Below are 5,361 nucleotides of genomic sequence, written 5' to 3'. Positions count from 1 at the left end.
CATGCAATTATTTTTTGTCCCTTACAGTTTCTTTGTATTTTGCTGCCCGAGGAGACATTTGTCCAGATTCAAGCATTGCAGCACTTCAACAGAGGGTCCCAGGTCCTAGCCTGTGACAAAGACAGTATTCAATGTAGAAAAAATGATTGTTACATGTAACATATTATACTGCAGACTTTAAATGCATAACATGAAGTTCCTCCTTTTTAGAGGAAAAAATCCAGTCTACTGAAGGGATAAAACAAAGGCACAAATGAACTTTTAAAAAGGCAGGATATATGTGTTGACATATGTATGTTATTTGAACCAATGACATCTATTTCTTAGCATAAAGAAGGCTGAGAGAAAAGGCAAAATATTGCTGACATCACTTCATTTTGACATCTAGTAATTTATTCAAGAGGTACCTTGGTTTAAAAATAGTGACCAGACGCATTTCTTTCCTTTCCTTTATAAGTAACCCAAGGGAGATTCAATAGATACTACATGTCCAAACCTGGAACTGAAATAAATTTAGTTCATTCAATTTGAGTTTCTTTAACCTGCCCAAGAGGCTGGAAATGGAAATTAAATTGAATTATGGCTATTTATATATTTGTATGCCTGAGACTATTGCCTGAGAATTACACCTGTTAAATATAAGGTAAGGATTATCTATGAGTAGATAGTATAGAATAAATAGATAAATAGGTAATTAACTATGTAATATTCAATATTAATATGATATTGGTGAAAAAGATAGTTTAGGTTAAGACAGAAACAAGATAATGCAATGTTTCCCAAACTAAGACAAAAATCGGTATCTATTGGAGAGCTTTGAAAATTTTGGCTACCTGGGAGTTAGCCCCTAAGATTTTGATTTAACTGGATTGGGCATGTTCTCATCAGTGGTGTTCAAAGGTCCCAGGTAGTTCTAATGTGCAGCCAAGGATGAGAATCATGAAGATACAGAAGGGAAGTTCCGAGAATAAAAAGACACCTTGAAAATCTAGGACATTATTTCCAAAATTAAGCAAAAAAATAAAAGTGTCAGTGAAATAATTGAAACAGAAATAGTAGAAAATGCCCTAGAAAGTATAACAAAAAAGACAGAAACCAAATTATGAGAAAAAAATGAAGGACAAAAGTGTCAGTTTACCAAGGAGTTGGAATTCTGAACAAGAAGAACAGAAGAAGTGGAGAAAACAGATTTTCAGAGGGATGAGAAATTTTACTAGAGCTGTAGGCTGTGAGTCACCAAAGGACTCAGTGAGAATCAAACACAATAAGTGGTGATAGAGACACAACTAGCTATATCACTGGGGGGTTTTGGAGCAGAAAAGAAAAATAGAATATCCCAGGAGACTGCAGAGATTCAAAACAAAACCCAAACTAGGACATATATAAAAGAACACAAAAATAATTGGCATCAGCATTTTCAAGAAGACTGAAATTTAGAAGAAAATGGAACAAAGCATTTCAATTCTAAGAGAAGTTTGTTTCAAACCACACTTCTCAATACTTTGGCTACCTGATGAGAGAAACCGACTCGTTGGAAAAGACCCAGATGCTGGGAAAGATTGAAGGCAGGAGAAGGGAGCAACAGAGGATAAGATGGTCGGATGGCATCACCAACTCAATGGACATGAGTTCAAGCAAACTCTGGGAGATAGTGAAGGACAGGGAGGCCTGGCGTGCTGCAGTCCATGGGGTCGCAAAGAATCGGACACAATTTAGTGACTGAACAACAGTAGGAAAACTATCAATTGAGTGTTTGTGTGTGTGTGTGGTGGGGGCAGAGGGTGAGGTGGGTAGAATAAAGCTAGATGTCTACATATGGGATTTAGATATGTTACCCCTCACTCATCCTTTCCTAGGAAGTTATTTCAGGATGTACTCCATGAAAAAAAAAAGGGGGCACAAATTAAGAAGGAAGTAGACGTGGGACACTGAAAATAGGGGACTCTATCTGGGAAAGAATGAAAAGCTGACCTATAATTACACTCATGGTGGGACTACTACTCCATCTGGAAGGTTCTGGGAAAGAGAGAGAGAATTTGACTGCTTATCTCATATAATGAAATATTTTTTAAAAATATAGACAATAGAGAAGAAAAGAAAGTCACTATGAAACTCGAAGAAAACAAAAATACTAAGTAAGAAAATTCAATAATATTGGCATTTTAACTTCTTTGAGCTACCAAATCTTTTAAAGTAATTAATTCAGCTTTTTACAAAATGTTTCCCGCTTTCCATGTCATTCATAGAAAGTCCAGCTCAACTCAAACACATATTTTAGCCATATTTTTCACCTGTACATTTATTTAGTTTTTTCCTTTAAATCTTTAAACCGCATGAAATTTATCCTGGAGGACTTGTGAAGCAGCTATTAGGGGAACAGCTCTTTGCTGGCCCCCAGGACAGCACACGTCTTCCCTCCATTAAGACGCCTAGGCAAGTCTTAAATGCAGCTGATCTGTATCCTGGCAGAAAGTCTTGGGAGCCTGAGTTGCTACAGGGTTATTTATTACCCGATTCTCTGTCTTTTAAGGGGTGCTTCCATGGCCAGTTCTGATGAGGCCTGAGGCTTTCTGCCTCACCTCCCTATAGCACAGCTGGAAGCTCTGAAACAAAATGTGACTGACTTGGCTTCTCTGCACCAGGGTGTCTGGCTTTAGTGTTGCCGTCACCTGGTCCCTTTTGTTTCAGGGTTTCCCTGCACAAGGGGCCCAGAGGGCTTGCACCCTTGGCTACTTCCTTCCACTGACTTTGAAAGTACTAAACTATCTGAATCTAAAAAGGGCTTCTTTCTCTACTGGCTGAGTGTGTCTCTCTTCCTCTGGCCTTGTGTTTGACACTGGCGTGTATTTTCTACCTAATTTATTCATTAACTCTACTGAGACTGTTTACTGAGTAGTTCATTCTTTCTTCATTGATTGTTTTTTGAAATATAATTGATTTACAATATTGTGTTCGTTTCAGGTATATAGCAAAGTGATTCAGTTATATTAATACATATATCTATTATTTTGCAAATTCTTATCTATTACAGGATATTGAATATGGCTCCCTGTGCTATACAGTAGGTCTTTGTTGGTTATCTATTTTATATATTGTAGTGTGTATATGTTAATCCTAACTTATCCCTTCCCTACTCTTTCCCCTTTAGTAATCCTAAACTTTTCTATGTCTGTGAGTCTATTTCTGTTTTGTAAATAAGTTCATTTGTATCTTTTTTTTTTAGATTCCACATATGTGATATCATGTTATATGATATTTGTGATTCTCTGAATTATTTCACTTAGTACTGATGATCTCTAGGTCCATCCATATTGCTGCAAATGACTCCATTGATTTTCTTGTTAAATTTTTTTTTATCTACAAAATTATTTTAGGTACCTCATTTGTGTTCGGACTTTTTCTCATGTTCAATTTTTTCCCATCTCTCTATTCTGTTGCCAGCACCACACTAATTTTCATAAATTTGTAATACATTAAAAAATGTTTATCTATTTTTAATTGATGATTGCTTTACAATATTGGTTTGATTTCTGTCGTACAGCAACATGAATTAACCTTGAGTATACATATGTCCCCTCCCTCTTGAATCTTCCTCCTGACTCCCACCCATCCCCACCCATCTTGATTATCACAGGGCCCCAGTTTGAGTTCCCTGAGTCATACAGCAAATTCCCGTTGGCTGTGTGTTTACATATGTGAGTGTATGTGCCTCCATGCTGCTCTCTCCATTCATCTCTCCCTCTCTCTTTTCTCCCCCACCCCTGTCTATAAGTCTCTTCTCTGTCTGCATCTCCATTGCTGCTCTACGAACATGTTCATCAGTACCATCCTTCTAGATTCCATATATATGCATTAATATATGGTATTTCTTTTTCTCTTTCTGACTTACTTCACTCTGTATACTAGGTCCTAGGTTCATCCACCTCATTAGACCTGACTCAAATGTGTTCCTTCTTATGACCGAGTAGTATTCCATTGTGTATATGTACCACAGCTTCTTTATCCATTCCTCTGCTGATGGACCTCTAGGTTGCTTCCATGTCCTAGTTGTTGTAAATAGTGCTGCAATGAACATTGGGGCACATGTGTCTTTTTCTGTTTTGGTTTCTTTGTACATTTTTTTTATTGGTGGGGAAAATCCCTCTCACTATATTTCCTTGCCAGATTTTTTCCTGGCTATTCTTACAAACTTATTTTAACAGAAAAATGTTAAGCAATTTAGTCAAAATATCAATTAAAAATATCCCAACTTCCTGAAATTTCATAAAATTTGTTAGGGGTTGGAGAACTTGTATCTTCCATTATTGAGTCATCCCATCCAGGAATATATATTTTGCTACATTTATTGTATTTTATTAATGCCCTGCAGTGGAATATACCCACATTTCCTATTAGGTTTATGACTATATGTTTTACATTTTCTGTAGCTGTCTTGACAGAGATGAGTTTCCAGCATTTTCCTCATTGTTTGTCGAAGGCTTTACATAGGAAAGTGGCAAGGAGCAGCTCTTCCAGGGCTGTAGGGAGGCAGGGAGCCTGGTCTATAGGGCCCACCGCCCAGGGCTCGCACTTCGATGCTCTGTGAGCTTTGCCACTTCTGTTATCTCAGTTTTTTCCTCATCCGTAGCTTTTTCTTCCACTGGGGCTTGTTTGAAGTCAAGGCTTCCAGAGAGTGACTTAACGCCCAGTGCTGATTTAACCTACACTCTGGAAATAGGCCTCTGAGGCCAACAGTTAGACTTTCAGGGAGGTGTGAGCCTTGAGGAAATTTCAGGACGACATGGGAACCCTTCCCTGTGACAAAGTCAGAAGGTTGTAACTGATTCACTTTGCTATACACCTGAAACTAACACAGCTTTGTAAATCACATATATTTCAATTCCAAAAAATAAAAAAGATAAACATCTATTTCACTTGAGTTTCTATTAGTTACTTTCTAAAAAAAAATGTTCTTTATTTGGCTATCCTGGGTCTTAGTTGTGGCATGCAGGCTCTAGTTCCTTGACCAGGGATTGAACCTGGACCCCTTGCTTTGGGAGCACATAGTGTTACAACTTGACCACCAGGGAAGTCCCTAGTGCATTTTTAATCCTAGTAGCCAAGCAAAACCAATCAATCCCTATTGAGGCCATACTTATAACCCAAGGTAAACTCTGAAGGGTTGAGAGGGTGCTCAGTCACATCCGACTCTTTATGACCCCATGGACTGTAGCCTGCCAAGCTCCTCTGTCCATGGGATTATTCCTGCAGGAATACTGGAGTAGGTTGCCATTTCCTTCTCCGGAGGATCTTCTTGACCCAAAGATCAAACCCACATCTTCTGAGTCTCCTGAACTAGCAGGTGGATTCTTTACCACTAGC

Source organism: Oryx dammah, unplaced genomic scaffold (assembly GCF_014754425.2).
Source record: "Oryx dammah isolate SB20612 unplaced genomic scaffold, SCBI_Odam_1.1 HiC_scaffold_17, whole genome shotgun sequence".
Classification (NCBI taxonomy): Eukaryota; Metazoa; Chordata; class Mammalia; order Artiodactyla; family Bovidae; genus Oryx; species Oryx dammah.
The sequence above is the reverse complement of the archived record's forward strand: the minus strand, read 5'-3'. Positions refer to the sequence as shown.